The following is a 25055-nucleotide window of genomic DNA, read 5'->3' on the forward strand; positions in this document are numbered from 1 at the left end:
ACTATAAACTAATTAAATAAAAATTCGATTATTCCAAAGACCACTGATGAAGAGTACTTTGCAATACTCGAAACAGCGTTGTATGGTCAGCCAAACTTTAATAAAATTAAAATAAATTTTTGTGTTTGTCCTTTATTTCTTTCTTTGCTATTCAAAACCCCTCTAATAATAACAATAATATTAATTATTTTCTGAACTATGTGATATATAAATGTTAACTACTGAATTTATAAATTTGCTCTACTTTCTGTTAGTTCAACATTTTGATAACATAACACTTTAAACGCACTTCTGTTAAGAGAAATGTTAAATTTTTTGTTCCTGCGCAATTGCATCAAAACAGAGCACAGATGTCAATCATACAAAATAAAAAATGCCGGTAGCAAAGAAACGTGTTCCCACTGTTTTTTTTTTTTGTTTTTTGTTGTGCACAACCAACAGAAAATAATATTGGCATTTTTAGTACAACTCATGGGAGCACCTCAAAAGCCAAGTACATTTCAAAAATTACTGGTTCTCGTGCAACTCGTTCCTTCGTGTGTGTGCATTAAGCAAATTTCTGCGTTCGTGGATCCGCTTGCGAATGGTCACCGAAGATGTGCTTTCTGTTTGAATGTTTTTTATTTTTATTTTGATTTTCGTATGAAACCGGAATATCTGCTGCTCCCCATGCAGAATGTTGCATATGTTGTTGTTTTTCGGCGTTGTTGTTGCTGTTGTTTAAGGTTCTTGGCACTTGGCAAATGTTCCAATGCTAAAATAACAAACAGTTTGTGCGGCAATTGCGAAATGAACGGTTCGTTTGAGCGGAGTGCGAATTTTCATAATTAACTTTGAATGGAAATGCATACGAGTAAATCTTAAAGTGAAGTGACTCACAAAGCTAAAAACAAATAAATAGAAACAAACATAAATGGAAGTTTTTAATAAGAAGTTGATGTTTTTAAATGAAATAATAGAAAATTACTTTGTTGGCGAATTGCTAAACTAAACAAAACTTAACAAAACAAAAAGGCATAAAAACTCAAATGTTTATATTTGCTGTGTGTATTTATCGCGTCTTCTAGCAAGCAAGACTCTTCTTAATATAAACAAAGAATAAACAAAGAATAGCAGTTGCAACAAAAAAGGTAAAGAAAAATATGTTTCTTATTATTTTTAAAAAATTTTTTTTTATAAACAATAATGCAACCTTATGATTGTATTGAAATATGTTTATGTTTTAAATCTGAACAATTTAATAACTGCAAAAGTAATGTTGTTGGAATAAATAAAAATGAAATTTATTATTCTTCACTTAACCATAACAGCAATACCCAGTAGGAAATTGTGAAGTTAATGCCAACTAATTTCTTTCTGAGGCCGTCTGCGAGTTCGAATAAATTGATGAAATTTATGAATTCAGTAGTTAACATTTATATCGTATAGTTCAAAATATAATGAAAGACATTATATATCCGCAATATCATTATAGCATGGTATGACAGCGAAAGTTGGTATTTACCACAATTTTGAGTACGGTAAATTAGACAAAAATTATGTAAAGTAGATCTTATCATTGTGGAAATTTTATAAGATGTTTAATAAATAAATATATTAAAAAAATTTCAACCAAAAATAATAAATAAGTGCAATAAATAAATAAATAAATATTTACAAAAATTTCCTAATGCAAAAAATCCCTAGGAAATTTCAATTTACTTTACCTCAATTTATACGAAATCGTTTAATGCTAAATTAGTGCATATTGAATAATAAAAATACGATTTAATGAAGCCAATTTTCAATTCTCTATATTTTCACTTAAAAACTTTTAAATATTTTTTTTTTATATATTTACAGCAAGTTAATAAATTTACTGTATATTGTTTTTCTTAATTAGTGTTTTTGACCTTCTTCAACAATAATTATTGTTATTCTTTTTCCCCTATTCTTCCATTAATTCTTGCTGCTATTACACGATATCCATAATGTTAAAATACGTTTTAATTTAAAACTTTTTTTAAAACTGCTTTAGTGGTCAAAATTATATTTTTTTTAAATGCTGATGTATTAAATATGTTTTTTTATAGCTAATTAATAAAAAATTATTTTTTCTTAAACCGTTTATTAATGAAAAATTTATTAATGAATATTAATGCAGCAATAGTAATCAATTTTATTCATAAATTTTATTTTAGAAATTAAAATTATGTTTTTTTATTGCTTACAAAATAATAATTACAACAAAATTTATAAAATTTGTTGATTTAAAATCATTAATTGTTATTTAAGCAATAAAACTATTTCTGTAATAAGTAGTAATAATTCGAATATCCTAAAACGCGATCTTTCAAAAAGAACATGATATATTAATAACGTAGGTTAGTTTAAAATTAGATTTTCATGACTAAATCATGATTTTCATGAGATTTTACTAGGTGCTACTTGTACTATACAGTTAATTCTGACGCCACTAAAACCAACTAACTTATTAATCAATCAAATATATAGGAGTAGTTTTAACTATTCAGTTAATCTAAGAGTACATTATAAATTATAATTGATTGCAATATTTATATATATTGTAATCAATATGAACTCGATGGATGTCGGTTTTTTTTTTGTTTTTACCTTAAACCATGCATTTTGTTTCCAAATGATTCCACTTTATTGAACAAGTAATATCAACATCTTTCACAAATTTTAGCATGTTCTAACTATCGGCTTGATATAGGTATTTAACATTGGAAGCTCCAGATTGCGGCAAAAAAACAACAAGTCTCTTGCTAAAGTCTCTACTATTAGCAACACTGCTGCAATGATTAGACTTTTCAAAACTAGTCTGTTACAACAAAAGATTTGTGTTATTGTTTTACGTGCAAACTAGAAACTCTTGCAAGATAGTTTTTATTTCCTGGAGCTACTCAACGATTTTCATGCCATGTTAAGTCCCTTAATACTTTGTTAAATACTTTTTATATACTTTGTTTTTAAATACATAATTCGTTTTAACAGCCAAGTTCATCAATTGTGATGCGGTTTTACTGATTATCATTTCAGTTAATTTTATCTATAACAAAATAACATTGATCAGACGTAATTTCAAGCTGGTACCGTAATCGAGTATTCAGTATTTTGATAAGTTGAGTCATCAGTTAACGTAGTATGAATTTTCACAGTTAACGTACATCAGTGAATATTTATTAGAGCTTGATATTTCAAGAGATAGACCGTCTCTAAACATGGACCAATTCACACTAGTGGTAGTTTCACGTTTGAAAATCTTTTCAGTGGCATCTATACTATAATGTAACTTCAAGCTTGAAATTTATTTGGTTTTTTGTAATGTTAAGCTACTGCAAGTGTGAATTTTCTCAATAACTTTTAAAAAGTTTTAAATACTTCCTACTTTTATATTTAGAGTATATAGTCCATGTATCTCTTGACCAGGTTGCTGAAGATATACGAGCCCAATTCTTATTTACCTGTCACAAAAAATGATCGTATATGCACATTCGCCTGTGGGTGACAGTAGCAAGTTGTTGAGGGAAAGTCTACATAGAAAAGACGCCAAGTCTCACTAGCTCATTCTTAACTATATTAGAACATCCAGAAATTCAGATTAGGGTTACATTGAAGCTACTACCTAGCTACGTTTATAAATCGTCTACAGTCATGAACTACTTTTGTCGAAATGCAGACTGGTTTTTTAATACTTAAAATATTCTTAATTTAAATTTTCTTTAATAAATTAATAGTGCATAAAAAACGTCACTTAAATTTAACTGCTAGATTGTTGGAAAATAATTGAGGACTAATATTTAATGTCAAAGCAAACATAGGATCCGCCTATTCAAAATTTTAAATCCCACTTCATTTTCATGTTTCATTTTTGGTGCATCTTCTTGAAAAAATGCAACCAAAAGAACTGCATTAAGTGGTTTGTAAGTTTTTCGTCTTCTGTTGTGAACATTTCTAGATGGTCTTTTAAAAAAACAAAAAAAAAAAAAGAATTAAAGAAAAAAAAAAAGAACTTACTGCATCCAGCAGATGCATACCGACGCAAATTATGCTCCACTTCAATTTGTAAGAATACAGGAAAATGCTAAAAGAGATGTACGACTCGAACGGCAAAAGCCAGAAATATTTCGCAGAAAGAAAAAAAAAAACGCCAGTAGAATATGCGTCGGACATTACAACAAAAAAAAAGAACCGAAAAAAAGAAGCGATAAAAAAGAAGCATAAAAAAAAAAAAAGCGAAAAAAGAAACGAAAAAAAAGAAGCGAAAAAAAATCTGAAGCGAAAAAATGATTGCTGTAAACTGCAAAAAAAAGGGGAGAGAAAAAAAATTAGTCTTAGTCAACCGAAATGGACATAATTTTTTATGCCACAATCTTTTACAGTTGTTTTGCATAGCAGTCCATAGTAGTGCATATTTTAGTAGAAGTCGGAAAATAGGAGAGAAAAAATATAAAAAAATAAAAAGTGGTCGCAGCAACCGCCTTTGTAGCTCTGCACTCAAAGTGCACATTCTTCGAAGCATGTGAGGACTGAGCCTCCACTCAGGAATAGTAAACGAAATAGAAATAAAACTGCAGAAGGCAAAGAAGTAAAAACTTTATTAAAAACCAGCTAAGGCACATTATCAGTGCTGCTGCTCCCAAACGTTTTCTTCGCTAGTGCAAGTAGGCAGAAAAGCAAAAGTAGATTTTTCACACTTGCCGAAGAAACTAGTACTCAGTCAATACTTAAAGCTTTTAGCACTTTCGTAATATCCAGTTTTTTCTTAATCAATTCATTCTTTTTCCACGTTTGTGAAAAGTCTACTTTTATTTACAGAGTTGCACTTTAATCGTAGTACAGTCAATCTCTTCAGTGGAAGGAGATTAGTAACTTCTGACCTTTGGTTATGTATATTGGCTTTATTTTTTTTATCTTTATGTAGAAAAATTAATAAAGGTAACTTTTATTTACTTCTGAATTAATACAATAGCGTAACATTAAATAATTTAACATTCAATAACTTCTAATTCACTTTCAATGAATGGCGAAGCATTTACCCGAAAATATTTGATTCCTTATTAGGTGAATTAAGGGGGAAAAGTTATGTCAAATTACAACACATAACCTACTTCAATTAAAGTAATTGCAGTAAATTACCTACACTTTTTTATGCTCTCCATTATTAACAAAAAAAAAAAAAAAACAAAAATAAATAAATAAATAGCTAAAATGTTCTTATTTCATTTATATTTCGTTTTCGAAAATAAGTGCTAGAGACGAAAATGTATAAATAAATACAAAATAAATGAAGTGATTTGGTAATTATTTTCAAATTATCTGACAAATGTACACAACGTAACTGAAATTGATTTATAAAAAACCTATGCCTGGTATTAGTTATTATGGGCATCATTGATAGAGCATAGCAGTGAGGACTTCTTTTGATATTTACATAGTTATATTTCCATTGTATATTGAGGTCATCTGGTAATTTTCATTTTAAGTATTAGAACACATAATTGTGATTGACATACTGAATATAACAGCAAAAAAGTACTCAACAGTTCTTACTAAAGCAATTAAATTAGTCTTCGAAATAGTTTTATATTCCAACAAAAAAAAATACACTAAAACAAATTTTTTAAAAGCTTAACTGAACTGACATTAATTAATTTATTAACTTTTTAAAATTTGAAAATAGTTAATCATTATGTTTCAAAAGGCTTCAATAGACGTTAAATTAACTTCTAAATGAACTTTAGATTTACTAACATTCATATTTGCGCATACTTGCATATATATACGCCCATATAAATTCAGCGCCACTACATTTATAATGTAATTTCCACTAATAAAAAAGTTTTTAAAGAGGTTTTTCGAAAAGTAGAGAACTACAACAACAAAAATTCAGAAGAATTCGAAGAACAAAGAAAAGACAAGGACACAAATTTATTTAAACTATTGAAATTTGGCTGACCATACAATGCTGGTTCGAGTATTGTCAAGTACTCATCATCAGTGGTCTTAGGAAATAATCGAATTTAATTAGTTTATATTCCGTATATTCATTTTATATTATTTAAATTAATTGTCGCATCATTATCAGTCGGCTTAGCAAATAATCGAATTTAATTAGTTTATAGTCAGTGTATTCATTTTATATTATTTTAATTAATTGATTAATTTTGGCTGACCATACAGCTGTTTCGAGTAATGCCAAGTAGTCACAATCAATGGTTTTAAAAATAATTCTTGTATTTAATTATTCGTAAATAAATTTTTGTGAGTGCAAGTACCAGGAATCAAAATCTGGTCCTACCAAATTTGAAATTCAGAGTCAGCGCACCTTAACCAACTGACGAAAAGCCGTATTGACCCAAGTTTTTTTATAAAAAATAAAAAATCGAAATGAGTGGTACAGAAAACCAGAACGTAAAACCATCTATAAAGCATTTTCATTATTGAATGATGTGGACATTAGGACTATAATGTTGGTCGAATAAATTTTTTTATTTTTTACTTAAGCATATAACACATATTAAATATGGAAAATCATTTTGGTAATTAGTTTTCATAATTTTAACATGTTCAGCGGTTGTTCAACGATTTGTACTGAAAATGGGCACTTTGAAAGTATGATGCGTTAAACGATAGATCTCTGTAACATATATTAATGAAATAGACCAGTTAATTTAGAACCACGTAATGGATAAACTTTTAATATATAGTTATTTAACTTACTTTCCTATAAACTATCACATATTTCTTATAAACTTTTTTTAAAAGTTGTAATAATATAAATTATAAAGACAAAATTATTATATCTTAAAAGAATTTAAAGTACCTTCAACCTTTTGAATATTAAATAAAATTAATTTTTTTTTTCTTGTCATACTATTAAGAAGTGAGTATATTTATAAAACTTTTATTACTAAGAACAAAATTAAAAAAAAAAGAATAAGTTTTAATTAATTTTACTAACTTTGGTTAATTGTTTTTTAATTTCATAGTTTAAAGTCGTGAATGTCTTGCAGAAATTTAATTTATTTACTACACTATAATTAACGAAATATAATTATAGTTGTATTCAAAATAATTATTTTTATTTATTTAACTCGAAGCACCGTAAGGCATTCCAGCAGGAACTCTTTTTCTTGCTAAACGAAGTCCTTAAGCGCTTCTAATTGTTGTTAATGCTTTTTTAATTGTGCCATTAATTGCTCTCGACTGGTGGCAACAAAGGAATTAAAAAATGTTAACGTGTTCAGTATATGAGAATGGAGCGCAGGATATAAGGATTCCTATTACTTACTATAAATGATGTACAGAGAAATTTTAATATATATACCATATTATGGTTTATTTATGATTATTTAACTCTAAAATTAATACATATAACTACTTGTAGGAATACTAAACCTTTTTTTACAGTACATACGACTACGTTTGTTTCAACTATATCATAGCTTTCAAGTTAACTTGGAAGAAATTATATTATTTTTAATAGTTTATACATATTTTCAAAAATTAAAAGAATATATTTAATATTTTAGTTTATACCATTTTAAATAGTTTTTCCTTTAGCTAGAAAGTTAGAACGCCCCGTTTTGTTTCCTTTTTCTTTAACTCTTGCCTGTTCTTCCATTAGGATTATTTAGTCCCTAAACGACCTATGCATAAAGCATGAATTTGCATGGTTTGAAGTTATCATGTACATATTTACTTATGTTTTGGAGGAATCATTTCTTTATATAAAAAATAACGATCAATCAATAATATAGTGCCCATTTTGTTTGATAACCTCTTCTGGGGTAATCTCGTCTCATCTCATCTGCAAACCTCTCTTTATTATAATTTCGTTTTGTTGCAGAACAAGATTTAAACCATTCAAGATGCAAGTAAGTCTAGTACTTATAGCATTATGACTTTTTTGATAAATCAATAACTATGTGTACCGTCCAATGCTCCAATAATTATTTTAAAGAATGTTTTAAAAAAATAAATTTCTGATCTTTCATTTATGTATCTAACTTCGACGTCATAGATTATATATAATATACGTATATGATATATTTGATGTTTTGCATATAATAGAACTCGATGATTATTATTTTAAATTAATTTTTGAAATAATAATGCCATTACGCGGATTATATTAAAGGAAACTTAACTTCTTTTATACCAGTTTATAAGTTTATATTTTCAACAGTTGCATTGGAAAAAGTAACAAGTTTAGTGATTCCCCGTTTTCAGTTTCTGTTATATCAATAAAGTGAGTGCAAAAAAACTAAAAAAGATAGTAAACAATATCTAAAACTACTGTACGATCAGCTAAAACATTTAATTAAATTAAATAAAATATTGTCAAATTTTTGTCTTTAAAACCTTTCTATGGTAGTTGACAGAAATTATTATATATAATTTTTGTCATTAAAATTGTTCACAATTTATTTTGTACATATAAGAATAGCATTACTTATTTTTTCTTTAGAAACTTTTCTATGAAATAAAATTATTTCCATGCCATCCATCATACGGTGAAGCTATATGGGGATGTGTATAATTCCTATTAAATATCACACTTACCATATTTTCCTTCAGGACTGCTTTTGCGAATTTTCAGCACTTGATTATCTTTTATAATTTAATTCCATTTACTATTTTTATATCTCACTTTGTGCAACTATTTACCATTTTTTATTATTATTTTATTATTATATTTTTTTTTTTTTACTTTTGTTGCAACTAAAATGTCCCTTTTAAATAAAAATACAATAATTTGTCCTGCAGGTATATAATTTTTTTTTGTTTTTTTTTTTTCGTAGCTTGTTGCTTTTTGGGTACTGAGGCAATTTCATCATATTTTTGTTTTCTGTGCACACTTCACTTATGAATCTTCAGTCGTCGTCGTTCCTTACCGACTCCGACTATCAGGCTATCAAGCGCTATCATTTGGCAGAACGAATTGCGCTGTTGCTTACCATTTTTATACAATTTCCATTTTTTGTTGGTCTTTATTTTAGTGTTTTAGTATTTTTTGCTGGACGCTTTATGGATTTTTACCACACTAATGTGTACATTTGGCTGCGTACAGTCCACTTGTGCTGGTCAGCCAGTGGCCCATTTGGCTTTTGGTCATTTTTATGTGGTATATCCTTCATATGTGCTTTCATCAACAGTAACCGAGCAATTGCCATGGTCGTGCTGCTGATTTTGATGTTTCTGTACTGTTCTGTTCTGTTCTGTTCTGTTCTGTTGCTGTTAGTCAGCAATGCCATTGCTATTGCTACTGCTATTGCTATTGCGATTGCGATTGCCATTGCTACTACTACTGCCACTAGTACTGATATTGTCGATTGCTTGTGTTGTAGCCTGTTCACAGTTGCTGCATGGCCGTTACTATTTGCTGGCCATGTCGGTTGGTGCCTCGCTAAAGTGGCAATTTGTCTAGTTTTGTAAGCGCCTCTTTTAACGATAATGATGATTGCTCTTTGTTGCGTTCTGTTTTTTTTCTGTTCATTTTCTTTTTTTTTTTTTGTTTTTAGTATTCTTATGACCACAATCGTACTAACATATCAACATGGAGCAAGTACGTGTTACGGTCAATGTCTGCCATAATCTGGGCATGGCACCTAGTACCTTTCCCATACGATTTTGTTTTGTTTCAACATTTGTAGTTCCTATATTTTTTTACTATTCCGCTTTTGTTGTTGTTTAGCATTTGCCCTTTTGACTTTATTTGACTACGTCTCCTGCGCTGCTATAGGGTCGATTGGAGTCCAAATGAAAAGTCTAGTTGAGTTCATTTGGCACTTTTAATTTCTATTTGCATTAGTGATATACCTCGTCTAGACTTCACTGGATCAGATTCGTTGTAAATGTTATGTTAGTTGTTATTATTATGGCATAATTATTTGATTTCGCAATTAGCTCCGTCGGAAGTGGACGATTAAATTCAATAGCAGGGAATAAATTTTGAGTGTGGTTGGAAAATACTTTGATTTGTAATTAACCTTGTCAGAATACAGTAGAGAGTTTCACGATTGTTATAATATCTAGTATTTAATCAAAATACTTTATGAATAGTTTTTAATGAGAATTGAATGTAGTTTTAGGTGGACTAGTGGGTAGCACTGATTAAACATATGAATGCATAAAAGCCATGATATCAGATGGATATCACTTTACTAAAAATTTATGTAATAGTTTTAAACATAAATTAACAAAAAGAAATGAACTTACTACTTAACAAATAAGCTAAGAAGTTTTTGCTCTGTCATATACAAATATTTTTAAAACTACATTTTCATTATATTTCCTTTTAATCCTAATACCATCCTGGTAATATTTTTCTAACATATCGCTTCTTTTTTAAAGCGATATATCAAAATATTTAAAAATGCTACTATATTGTCATTGAAGTCTTCATTCGAGATAAAATCCTTTCCCAGGAACAAATTAGCGATTAGCAAGTATTACGAAGTGCTATCTAGTGTGGAGATACTCGTATAACTTACTAGTAATAATCTCAAATATGATCAACCCACTAAGCTGGGGAAGCTATTCAAATATAATTCATATAATTCGACTTTAAGTGTCAGGGAATTGTTGGTAATAGTTTGGATGGAAAACAGTCTCACTTTGTTCATCTGTAGCCGTTTCTTGCAAATATATCCTCCGAATGCGCTAAAGATATACAATGGTTATGTAATTTTTAGCACGACTCCGATTGACACTCAATATATCCAGAATTGATGTGTATGGAGCCATAGTGTAGGGGATAAATTAGCAAAGAATATCAACATATATTAAAATCAATTATCAAATCATTCCAATACCCTTGTTTTTTTCGTTCAAATCAATTAATATTCTACCCCGCATTTCAAAACACAGATGTCGTGAGCTTTTTGGCCGAGTGTTACGACTTTGCCTATTTGCATCTTTAAATGGTTTTTGGCAGTCCAACACTCACCGAGATTAGACCAGGTTCGCGTGTTGTTGTGTACATAAATATTTAGGATATATTGCTAGGCCACCGAAACGGTCTTCTGCGTTAGGTATATAAATGGTCACCTTGGTTATATTTAGAAACGGTCTATTAGTTTAAGTTTAGAAATGATCTGCTATGTTAGGTATAGAAATGGTCTGTAAGAGAAATGGTGTCCTAAACAGTACAAATAGTTTTTTAACGTTAATAATGCTTTTTTAGACGTTAGAAATGTTATCATAAGCAAATAAATGGCCTCTTAGACGTTAGAAACGTTATTCTAGATGTTAGAAACAATTTACTAGACGTTGGAACTGCTATATCTGAAGTATCGAGCAGTAACAAATATAGTGATTGATCGATTTTACTTTCATTTTATCATAGAACACTCTACAGAGGTTACCTGTTTTGATGCGTTAACTTATTTCGGACTACTCTTGTGGTACACCACAAGAGTATATATATTTGAATATTTTTTAATATTCAAAGAATATTTTGTATTTTTTAGATAAAGGTAAAGTGAAGATAAAGGTAAAGTCTTTCAAATAAGTATTAAACTTTTCCCCTTTACTTAATTTTGTTTTATTCTACTATTTACTATGAGAATTTCACCGTAAAATTTTAAGTCTAAAATTGCTTGGTGCTTAATGGGTTAATATTGAAGCATAAGTACAATAGCACAGTGCCCGATTAATACTCCAGTAAGCACACAAATTGGGGGTTAACTGAAACTCAGAACATCTTTTGTACGTCTGCTATCTAATCTAGATACTAGAAGTGCTACTGATCCTATAGTCTATTTGATATGTCCATAATCTATATATTATCGTTATGGTAATTTCAATTAAGTTTCTGAATAGTTTATGCATCGGCGTTTGTATTAACGTATCGCCCTTGTATATATCAATATCGGAATGACCATCTTATTCTCTAGTTCGTTCCCGTCTATACCTCTATGTCAAGGAACCCAACAAAGAAATACTTTGTGAGGCTTACTGATCATTAATGAGGTGCGGTGCTTCATTACAATCCTTGTTTTAACAATACTGGATATATCTGCTTTAATGGTTAGTCACTCACCTAACTTAAGAAGCCACGTATTGTCTGAGACACAGCACACATCAGAGTTATCAAACATATAAATTTAGTATATTTCAATACCAAAATCTGGTTTGTATTTAAATATAATAAAAATGAGTATGCTTTAAACTTTTAAGTTGATTTCAATGTAAAGGATATTAAAGTTTCTCCAAAGTCAAAGTCAACTTCTTTTCTTCTTGCTTATATTATGCATGTAAAGTCATATGTACATTTTCTTGTACCTGTATGAGACATATATTTATTTATTCTTTTAAATATTTGACATTACCTTCAGTCATAAAGTTGGTTAAAGGTGCGATTAAATGTCAGCAAGGCAGAAAACAATTTAATTTATATTAGATATGTGATATCCTTGAGTCAGTGCATCTAAGCAATATATAACACGCGCACATGAGATGAGATGAACTGCTTCGTGTAAGAAAAGAGCAATAAAATTGAAAAAAAGTAATTTAAAACTATGAGTCGTCGTATAGAATCACTGGATGAAGTAAGTTACACTGCTTAAAGAAATGAAGCTAAAACAATTTATACTGCAAGGAAAATGAATGTCAGCAAAATGAGTAGATGTACTTTGTCCGTCCTTTACACGTACACAAAAACAAACGTAGGAAGTTATTAGGTGTAGCGCTGCTATCATTTTATCTTTTATGATTCTTATTAAGCCATCGATTATAACATTAAAGTAGACGGCAAGCGATTCAGTGCCACGTTGATATAAGCCACTGAAGGCAATAAATACGTGGACGGACATTTCAGACATGTTGCAGCTGCTGGTTGAATTGCTCCTATGCTTACATAGGAGCAGTTTGCTTGTGTTTTCCTTTGACAATGCTTACATTGCAGCGGGTTGATAATCGATTTGACCAAGCGCAGCTTATTTGCGGTTGGTCGATGCTGCAGACGTATCCAAGTGCTCAATACTTATGCCACTAAAGACATGCACCTATCAATTTATCGATTTATCAACCAAATGCTCTACTCGTAGCAAAAACTATTTTTTGATTACTTTATTTGATTCGCGTTGCTGTTGGTCTGCCTTGCGAAACTGCGAAGCTGTCTGCTTTCATCTGATTTTGAACAGCTGGCTGTCATGATGCATTTCTGAACTTCAATGGTTGCCGCTTTAAAGCGCATACACTGCATACGAGTATATGATACCACCACGTACACTACGGAGTGCTACGATAAACATCACACGTTCTACTCTAAATGCAGTTGAACCTCTAGCTTATTGCATTATTTTCTACAGATTGAATACGAAGTCATCCAGCATTCTTAACTGGCGCTTTTAGTCATGTTTCACAAATACTTGAGCAAAACTTATTTGAAATAAATCTTTAAGCATCGCTTTTATTTGTATTTTATTTATTAGTATTCATTAGTTAAGAGATTAATATTATAATAAGAGCATAAGAGAAAAATAAAATTAACAACATAATGTAGCTTAGGTAATTATGTGTAGCTTCTTAGAGTATCGTATTTATAATCTATATAACGTAGTAATTGATGGTACATGCTTCGATAGTTTTATGGTATCCAAGAGTGGATATTGTCTAGAAAAGAGTATCCTGCATAACTCCTATATTACATCTTAGTCATTTGATCTAACCCGTTCGAACTATTTTCTATCCATATCCTATTTCAAAGCTGACACTTGTCTTATATTTGAAAATGATACGCGAAAATCGCACAGTTCACAGTTCAGTTGAGCTCAGAGGAGTGTTATTAATACACCGCTAAGTACCTAATTTCTACTTTTTTGCACAAATGCAAATCCTTTTTTATTACTACGCTTTCATAAACCCTTTTTACAACAATTCATAAAGGATTTCGTATTTATTGTGCTGTTTTTGTTTACGCATTGCAAGTCAATGACGAAAATATAGAGAGGGATGACCGCGTATTGCGGCCCTTACAAATCCCCAAGCCCCAAGCCCAAAGTACTCGTAAATACCAATTCGGAGTACGAATTGTTGAAAGCACCAAATAAAGTGAAGCAAAATGAAATGAAAGACACCGAGTGGAAAGTGAATACAAAACATATTTTTTTAAATATTTTTACACAAATTATTGTGAAAACTCGCTCATTGCCACAGCGTGTTCGTCCGAAATAAATGGATTTCTATCTTTTATGTTTAATCAACAGTGCGCTTAAGGTTTAGGACTGATGTGCTGCAGTAGCTTTTATCTGGTATAATTTGTATTATTTATGTTTTGTTGTAGATGTGCAAAGTTCATTTCATACTCATTTCACTGTTCACTCGTATTCCTCTGCATTTGTTATATTTCCATTTAAAGTGTGCACGCTTCTGCCTACGTCCTTATATATAGCAACCCCATGGAATCTTCGACTCTTTCCAGTCTGGAGTTGTGCTCGTATTTATGTTGCTCATCAACGCTCATCATCATAATCGGTTTCCGCTTTTATTTGTGCTAATGCGTACATATGGAAAAATTTGCGGTATGAAAAGAATTAATTCAGGTTTTTTTGTCTTTTTGTTTGTTTTCCTTTTTTTTTTGCAGTGCAAGTACACTGTTAAAAACTCTTTTTAAGAGAAATACACTTGGAATACTTATTGCTTTATACAGAAAAATTAAATGTAATAAGTAATCTGTAAGCTGTGGTAACTCAGGTAATCAGATTTACAACTTTTGAAGAATTTAAAAATCTATCGTTTATATGTTATGTTAAAGCAAAATATTTGCTACCTAATATATATTAGTAGAAACGGTCTGGTATACTAGGGATATTGTTTTTAGTCCTTGCATATAAAGCAACCACTACTAAATGATATAGTAATGGTGTGTTGTGCATTCCTAATCCTTCTGTTCCTAACGAAAAATATATTTCACATTTTATGGCCGAGTATTCTGAAAAAAGCCATCACGACTGGAGACAGCTTGTATCGGCATTAAAGCGATTGTTGAAACCATATTCCTTACATTTTAAATCATAGAAGTTATATACTATTATCAACATGACTTGTATACTGTATTATAATGGCTTTTTGCTAGTTCGGTCCCCGATGCTGTAAAATTAAAATTGAACTACTGTATAACATTATATCAAAAATCATAAAACTAACAATTCAAATCGATCGATTTTTTTCGATCTTCTTGTTATCGAATAAATTGAACTCCAATACTTTTGTCTTCTGCAAAATTTTTATTAAACTTTTTCTAGCACATGTTTCTTTATTGGTTCCATTCTTTTATACAATACAGTACCTTTATAAGTCAATATACTTATAGCACTTATACTCTAGTTTATTTCAATTATCTTTAGTATTATTGAAGCTGTTTTGAGCTAGTGTATTTAAGCACTTATACTCTTTTTTAACTCTAGGTATTTTCAAAATCCCTCTTTAAACCTTGACTAGATTATAAAAATAAATAAAATAAATAAATAAATAAAAACTATAAATTTGTTTATAGTATCCTTGAAGTCTAGTGAAACTTCTATCAGCGCTTCGTTCAATAAACTAATTTAAGGTATATTTCTTTCAGTGTATCTTGCCACCCACATGAGAGCTTAATCTTTATCATATTAACTTGTTTTTAAAGTACTTGAGAGTGAATAGAAATACACTAGGAAAACTGAGACCTTATATACTTTTTTTTGTACAAATAAATACACATTATTCGCATGCGGTAGAAACGCATATTCCTTTGGTGAAAACAAGGACTAAACTCAATACCAGAATATTTGTGCCAACAGATTTATTTAAAAAGGATTAGCAACAGCTAAGCACTTGGAACACTTGGAACACTTTAAAGTAAAATGTGAGCTGAAGAATGGCATTTTCGCTGCTTGTGCGTATGTCAAAGGATATCAAATACCATAATGTATATGACATTTAATATTACCTTTAAAAGGTTTTAATGCAAATACAAAACGATTTTCACATTAAAATTGCTACCGCTGAGGCTGCACTGCGTGTTAAGCGTGAGAAATTCAATTCATAGGCATGTCCATCAATCGGGATGCTAACATCGCAGCAGTGGGGGATTTTTAAGTGAAAAATTACGGATTTTGAGGGGTGAAAGCGTGCACATTTTAATATAACACTAATAAGAACAGACCTTATAATTACGAATACCGTGAAATTTGAAAATTTCTGTTATTGAATACTTCAAAAGGTTTTAAATTCTATTAGTGAGAATAAAGTTTTTTTTTGTGTTGTCGGGTTGAACTTTACGGAGGTGTGCAAGAGAAAACGCATTAGTAACAGTTCAGTAATTACCGTTGTTATTCACTGCACATAAGCATATATAATGCTTGGTGTATTTAATGCATAGGAAAATGCACCCCTTACACTTGCCAAATCACCTTTCAATACTTTGGCCCAACTTCTTCAATTAAGTGCTTGGCTCGGCTCGGCTTGGCTCTTAGTTTCCTTATACGAAAGGAAATTTCTAATTGCTTAAACTTGTCATGTTTTCCTTCAGAATCAACTTGATATATAGAAAATGCTTTATAAGATTTTCTGCTTTTTGTATTTCTGAGAATACAAATGTTTGCGTTCACACACAATCATGTTCTGTAGTTTCATATAATTTAAACTAACATAGAAATTCATTTCTCAACAACAACGCAAGCAAGGATTTCAATTTATGGCCTTACAAACTTTGGCTTCGAAACTGAGTCAGCATGTTTGGTTAAAAGTTGATTCTACTTTTATCTTGATTTTAATTTTGTGGCCATAAACCAAAATAGTTTAATGCTCCTGCCTGCCTTCTTGCCTGCCTGCCTGCCATACAGGAGTATATACGTCAGTGTATCCTTGTACTCGTATTTGGTTGCTGTGTATGCTCTTTTCTTTATATTTAATTGTGTTGCTGCCACTAAAACTACTACAAATGTACGAGTAACTACAACTACAACTACAAATACAGCACATTTTATGTTAAAGGATTAATATTTCATGTTAACAGAATATTTCAATTAGTGTACCTCAATTTTGGTGCGGATATTCGGTTACGGCCCAAAATGGAATTAGTAGATTTGTAAAATTTTAATAAGTTTCCGGTAAATGCTTTTATAGTTTCAGAAGAGCACAAATAACAAATCTACGCATTTGGTATATAACTCAGCAGTGTATTCGAAAAGGTTTATATATGAAATTCAGATATTTTATACCAACATATCCTGGAAGTAAATAAATGTGCAATGTGACCTATAAACATTTTTTTAATTATTTAAAAAAATTTTAATAGATTTTATAATATAACTTTTTAGTATAAATACATGTAAATATTAGAAATATATTAGCATTAAAGATTTCTGCATGGTAATGTATATGTTAGTATATGTAAAAAGGGCTTAAATAAACTTTAAGAACTGGCAACACAGAATTCGATCAAATACTATATAGATCTTACAAGTCCTTTCAAAATAAAGAAGTGCATTGATAAATACAAACAACTATCAATAGATTACTTCTAACATATTTAAATCGTATTGAAGCCGATCGGTAGTGGTATTTCGATACGCTAAATATTACTATCGATGGTTGATTAGTTGCAGTGAATAATAGACAGATACCTTTCCATCTTACCTAAGTTGTAATTATTTGCCGTTTTAACACCGTAATCATCACAAGAAATGCTTATTCATAAGCTGAATCTATGCAGTTTTTTATTATACAGTTCAGCTTTTGCCGTACTGAAAACCTATCAAGAACATACCTATTTAAAAATCTATTTCCACTGTCAACTAAAGGTTGGCATTTAACTCTCATGTTGAGAGTCTGACATATACTATTCATAGCATTATTTTTTAAGAACTAATAGACAAATACGATATTTGTTTAAATCTGATTACATCCATACCCTTCTATAATATGAATTATATTGTCTAAATCGAGAAAGAAAATAATAGTTTTATTTCTTGTTTTACTTTTATATATTATCCGGTTTCGGTTCTTCATCGCAGTACCTATTAGATGTGATTTTCTTGTGTTAACTTTCAAACTTCTGAAATTTATACAAATTGTGTTTTGGAGTCATTTTATCAGTTTTGTTTATACTTATAACCAAACAGCGATTCCTTGAAGTTACATGCTACTGTTATCAGATAAAAGTAATAGATCTGTATATGAACCAGCTAAGGACACTAAATTAACCAGAAGACTGAACACTAAACATAAAATTATTTTTATTGTTTATCGTTTATATATATATTTTTTATTTTTTAATTAATATACCTTACTTTAAAGATTGATTTTTAAAATCTGTGTTTACGAAAGAAACTAAATTCTTTTCCATAGAGAGATTTTTGTCGAACAGTAGTGAATCGCAACAACCAAAGTTTTTATTATTTTTAATTAATTGAATTTTTAGTTGAACATAAAAATAAAAAAATGAGTTATCTGATAGTTACAATACGAGAATATAAGCTTTAATATGAAAGAACTTACACATCAGCTAGTACAGATATGCCTATATTGTCAATTTAGTGTAATAATTAGTGAAAATTTAATGAAATATTAGTACAAACACAAAAAAAAGCAATTTTGGAGTATGGCAGCTTACTATAGATCAGTTATAAATATTTACTAATTAGTAGTAAATAGTGTTAGTTGCTGAAAAATTAAAGTTTGAAGTTTGCTACCACAATTGTGACAATTTAGTTAAGAATAAATATTCAGGACGAAAGATGCCACATAGAATTAGAATTTCCACTCTCTGTTTATAGACAATTTTGTGATATGTATCCATTTACATCTTGAAGTATATCAATATAACAGCAACTAAGTAGCTTAAATAATTAAAATCACTTTACTTGTCTTTCGAGGTAATTTTCATGGAAATAATTTCACTTCCAATTCAAGCGCATTACCAGCTTCGCAGTAGGCGAGCTTTGTACTTTTCTCCTTCATAACATTAAATTATTAAGTATTTAAACTACAAAAACCTATGAATTTTGTTACAAGATAATAATCTTGTAATTTTGATTGTCATTATAAACTATTATATTTCCTACGAAACTAATTTTCAGCAATTAAACGGAAATGCAGTCATTGTGATATCATTAAACGATTACAGCTGTGACAATCGCGAATCCGACAATGAAGGATACAATATAGCAAACAAATGAAATAATTTTAATTCAAATTATCTGATCTCTATATGTCTATATACATATATACATATATATATTTATAAATCTATACGGATATAAACACAGGTTTTTATATCATAGTAGGAATATAGGAATGTTTTGTGAAAGCAACAAAAATGGTGTTGGGCCTTATGAGTTTTGTATTTCCGTCTGACAATTCAAGTGCAGAATAATGAAAGAACTTTTAGCAAGAATATGTATGTAGCCTTAAATGTCACTCTTGCCAAAATGATATCACAATGAAACATGTTGTGTGTCCGTTTTGTTATTGTTTGCGATTGTATCGTGTCATATCAAAACGCAAGGCAGCGTAGAGGAACGCTTCAAATCGCAGCGTATGATGCGATGCTGATGTGTCTGATGTGATAATCCACAGGAATTAATAAATAAACCATTAACAAATAAACTAGAAATCCCAATGCACAACCCTTATCATAACAACAGCGACTGCGACAATAGCAAACCGATACAGCACATAAGGCAACTCGTACATGTGCGTGAGTAAGATATGTAGAGAAACTGACAGTATATGTAGCTAAAGGACCAGGGGAGTTGTGTAATATTTAAATATCCAAATGATAGAAGCATCTACGAATCCGGCTGTATGTGTTGAATCAAATTGCGTTGACTTTCTGCAAACATTATCAAGCAAATAAATATTAATGCTCTTGTAAAGTAGAAAAAGCTTCGGTCAACAAGACTATATTGAACACATTACGTCTGTTATGAATGGAACATATAATATTTAAAGACTTTTAGTCATTTTACTGACAAATTTTCTCGCAAGAAATCTTAATATATAAAAAGACAAACACTGAGTCCATTCTTTAACAATTAGTATTGATAAAGATTTGATCTAGATTTGTTGTCATTATGAGCGAACGGTCCCACAAACTATCAAAAAAGTGATTTCCAAAAAACCTATTTCTTCTGGAGATAAATTCACAGAAATAATCGTTTCTTTTTTCTGTAGCTTTCCACAAATTCTACAATAAGTATTTTTTTTTTTTGTTTTTGCGGAGAGGAGTTTTAAAAATGCCTTATGCATCGTCCTTATGTCGTCCAAAATAGTGGTATGCCCGGTTTGTACGGACTAAAAACAAATCCCCCCATGTACCAGACCGTTTCTATCCTGGAACTTTATCAGGAATACTTCAGGATAGGATCCCTATGTTGGTTTTCCATTAAATTTTTTTTTTCTAGCCTGTGTCCACGCCTTGCTTATGTTTATTTGTTTTTATCTGTTTAAAATGAGTATTATAAAAATACAGTTTCTGTGCATACATAAACGAGCAGAGAGAAGAGCAATAACAGTTCCATACTCGTATTTCCACGGTCTCATTTAATGGCTTCTCAAGATCTAATCTTTTTATATGAGGGGCATGTGAACTGGGCCTACTTTTATTGGATTTAGTCGTTGAAATAGTAACTAAATTGTGCACCAGTAATACTGTACTCCTAAGGTGTTTAAAAGCCTTAAATCTATTAGTTGACTATAAAAATTAATATACGTTGCATTCAAATCGTAAGGAGGCTAGGGAGAAGGAACACATAAAAAATTAATAAATATTAGCAACAAACAAAAGAATCAAAGTTTTTTTAAATAGTAAAAAAAATAGTTTTAAAAAAAATAATTTCAAAAAAGTTATTTGATTTTTAAAAAAATTGTTTTATAAAAATAATTTGAAAAATTTGTTGTTTATTTTTTAACTGACTATAGGTCACTGTTTTTCAATAAAAAATTCAAAATCCTTTGTTTGATGTTTTTTATTTAATTCTATATTTAATTCTATATTCTATATTTAATTTAATAAATAATTGTAAACAAATTTCATTTCAAAAAATAGCGGAACTACTGAGAACTACAATATATATTTTCATTTAATGTATTTATTTATATTTATTTGATTTAAGAATTTTTTTAGTTTAACGAATTTTTTGATTTAATTAATGAGCTATGCCAGGAATCTATCCATAAAATATACGCCTACTATATTAAATACAAAAAGTACACCTAACCCGGGAAATATTGTTACAACCACATAACGTTCCTGTGAATTAAAAATTTAATTACCTTGTTTTCTAACTATTATACATTTTATTAAATTTAAACTTATTTGATTTCTATTTTCTACTAATTTAAAAATAATTTTATGGTTTTTCAAATGTTGTAGTTATCCTTGACACTGACACTGATCTATATTTCCAACTAAAACAACAACAACAATAACAACAACTGTAACTGTGATAATAATAAAAACAAACAAAAGCAATTAAATGGCAGCACACAACCAATATTCGCGTTACAACGTCCCGCCCTATATGCTCGTACTAGGTAGATATATAGTGTGGGACGTTGGGCATCTGTAAACAGCACACGTTGCAAACAGCGACCGCAAATATAATAAACATACACATAAACACAAACAATTACACAAACATTTTTAATACATTTTTTTTTTGTTAGCAAACCTAAAAAAGTCTATTTCGTCTGCAATTCATATTACCAACATTAAAATCAAATTGCAAATTGCAATTCCAACAAAACAAACAAACTCCCCCTTACCCCCCGAAATCATACTATGGTACATATACTCATTTAAAAAAAAAAACCTATTTCAAATAAAAGGAAGCAAATTAAGAAGTGCACCCTTAATTTTCGTTGTGAGTATTGCACTCGACCTTCGGAAAAGCTGGCGCACACCCTACTCACACCCGTTGCCAACCACTTTCGCTTAATTTCTATTACTGACGGCGCGACATTCCCGTTGCCGTTAGTATTACCGCCGTACGGTTGTTATTTTACTAGTATTGTCATTGTCTTTGTTGTTCAAACTGTACGGCAATAAAAAATTTTTTATTCCCGACGTCAACATAAGAGTTCTGTTTGCATTTCTCATACTTCATATTAAAAAAAAAAAAAAAAAAAATATGTCGTACAACAACAACTACGGTAAAAGGAACAGAGGTCGCTGAGAGTTCTGGTACTATTGTACTGGGCTGAAAACCTAGTGCGACTGTTTAACATTTTTCTACTGATTACGTGCATTTTACTGTAGTTAATTTTTTTAACTTCTCATTTCTCTTCGGGAAATACTCCCCCATTTCTTTTGGGCATATCGTGTCGTGCATTTGCTTATCCGCTGGTACCCGCTTGTGTTCTTTGCCCGGTTTTTTGTAGTGTTTACTTTACAACGTATTTACTTGTTTGCAAGGATTAACAATAAAAACAGCGTTGCGCTCTGGTAAAAGGACCTGTTATCACCGCGTGCTTCTTTATTCGACTGTTAATGTTGATGTATAGTTCTTGTTGTTATTGTAGTTGTTGCTGTAGTTATTGTTACTGCATTTCTTCATAAATGTTAAAGGCTTTTCTTTAAACATAACGTCGGCTTTAGGTTGGCATTATTAAATGAATCAAATTATTCTTTACATTAACTGCATTGGTAATTCCCCTTATTTACTTAAGGAATTATGAATTCCTTTTTGTCGCTGTATTTGCTTGTTTTTTAAGGTATTTGCATCTACCGACAACAATTGCCAGTAGTGACTTTTTGCCAAAGGATGAACTTTAATGATTCGACAATCGCCACGCTTTTGTATACCTATGTAATTTGAAAGTACTATGCTTTAAAGTATAAAATATAAAATTTAAAATCTAGAAATAATTTTTGTGATTTATGACGACAATGACTGTTTTATATATATATATTTGGCCATACTTAGGATAACTGTAGGGTCACCCAAAAATTTAATTAAATAAAAATACATAAAATTTTTTGTTGTTGCAATTCAGTACTGTTCGAAACTTGTCTATAAAATATAAAAGTTTGAAAATATGTTTATTTGTGTATTTTTATATAAAATTTAATAGTATTTATACCTATTATATACTCGTATAGTTAATATAAAACTGAATTTAAAACATTATAAAAGAGCGCTGTCTAAATGAAAACAACAGTTCTAACTGAAATAGTCATAGAGAAGTTTCAAACATTAGTGAGCTACTACAATAAAAACTATTTTTATATTTCGAGTATTGCCAAATACCCATCATCAGTGGTCTTCAAATTATTTCTTGTGTTTATTTATTCGTAAATAATTTTTTGAGGCTGCAAGTACCAGGAATCGAAGTCATGCCCTGCCAAATTTAAAGTTCAGAGTCAGTGCTCCTTAACCACCAAAGCCATACTTGACTTTTATGTTCGCATATTTTTCTGAAGTCTTGTTAATTTGCTGTGAAAGTTTTATTAACAAATTCACTTGTTTTATTTATATTAGAACGAAATCAAAAATCAGTTATAGAATAAATGAATTAATTATTCATATTTTAATTTTTATTTTTAATGTTAAATTTCAATACTATTCTTTTGTAGAGACATTATTTATTGCATGAGTTTATTTGTGTATAGGACCTAATCTAGGCATGAAACTTCTCTATTAAATATCACAGTTTCTGTTAAATAAAAAATAGTCACTTCTGTCATATGGACGTTAAAACAAACTTCGAAAATTCAGCGATATTTATATAAAGCACTATATAAAAATAAAAAGTAAATTATTAACTTTTATTTTATTCACATAGACCTATTCAGAAAAAAAAAATTCTCCAAAGTTATTTTCAAAACCCCAAATAATAACATTTATTAAAATATATATATAACCGCTTAATAATCATAGAAGCTAAAATTAAGCACGAATCTCATCGAAAACATTTTTCCAAGTCTCCCCAAATTTAAATTAAAAAATTAAATAAATGAATAATGAAAATGTGGTCAGCATTAAGAATTCAACAGCCTTCAACAGACCTAAGGATCTAATGTCAAAAATTGCTTTACTTTTAAAGGCCAGACAATCTGCATTTCTTTGCATTTCTACTTAGAGTTATTTTGAGTGAATGAACGTTTGTTTTATATACATAAATACATATATGTATATCTGGTATATATGTCTATAAATAAACGAACATTCACATCTTGAGTTTGAATGACTTATGTCTGGCGCATACAAAATTCGTACTTCAAAAAACAAAAAAAAAAAAAAAAAATAAACTGCAACAATGTTGGTTTTAATTTTAAACCAAAATAAAAAAATACAACAAAAATAGAAATGAAACTCCTGAATATCCTTGCAAGCTAAACATAATGGCACAAATGATATCCGAAATGTATGTGATGCGATGTGATGTGATACACAGTTGTTAGCTTTAAGTCATAGAGTATTTAAAATGTAACACCCTGTTGTACCCTTGAAAATATATTTTGCTTTTTATTTTTATACGGAAACATAATGCAGTTACGGAAATAATCTGTAAAGGAACAAGTTCAATACACTAAGAAGATGATATAAAAACATTTTGTTGAGGGAAATTTAAGAGTAAAGGAAATTTTTTCTTTTACGCTCTCGCTCTCTCTTTCTTTCACTCTCCTTCATTATAGTCATGCGCAAACTCCCCCATTTCAAACAAATTAATTTATTATTGTTCTCTTTTTCATTGCAGCAAGACCAGCATTTTAACGGTATTTTCACCTGTACGAGAAACTCAAGGAAGACACGAAGTATACTTCGTGCATAATTTCACTGACGACTCTCAATTGCAACAGTTACATTTGATGAAGTAAAGAGATTCGTGATATTGTGTCGAGAAAGGTACCACACGGTAAGGACACTTCTTCAATGTTTATTTAAAAGAAATCCTAACGCCAGCCGTAGTCAGTTCGTGTTTAAATCTCATGTCGTAAGGTTGATAGACGCTTTGTAGGATTTTTCATGCGTGTAGTTCGATAATTGCGGACTTCTGTGAATTATGTTTTGAATTACTAAGTGAATAAGGAAAAAAATTTAAATAACACTTAAATA

General features: G+C 29.9%; 1 long non-coding RNA gene across 1 annotated transcript; it reads left to right on the forward strand.

Annotated features, from left to right (window-relative positions):
- The first annotated feature begins 785 nt into the window (after nucleotides 1–785).
- Nucleotides 786–25028, forward strand: LOC119686278. Its single transcript, XR_005252905.1, has 2 exons — nucleotides 786–1130; nucleotides 24697–25028. It is a non-coding gene; the product is annotated as an uncharacterized LOC119686278 (long non-coding RNA).
- Nucleotides 25029–25055: the final 27 nt, after the last annotated feature.

The sequence above is a fragment of the Teleopsis dalmanni genome, chromosome 2, assembly GCF_002237135.1.
Source record: "Teleopsis dalmanni isolate 2A chromosome 2, ASM223713v2, whole genome shotgun sequence".
NCBI classification, from domain to species: Eukaryota; Metazoa; Arthropoda; class Insecta; order Diptera; family Diopsidae; genus Teleopsis; species Teleopsis dalmanni.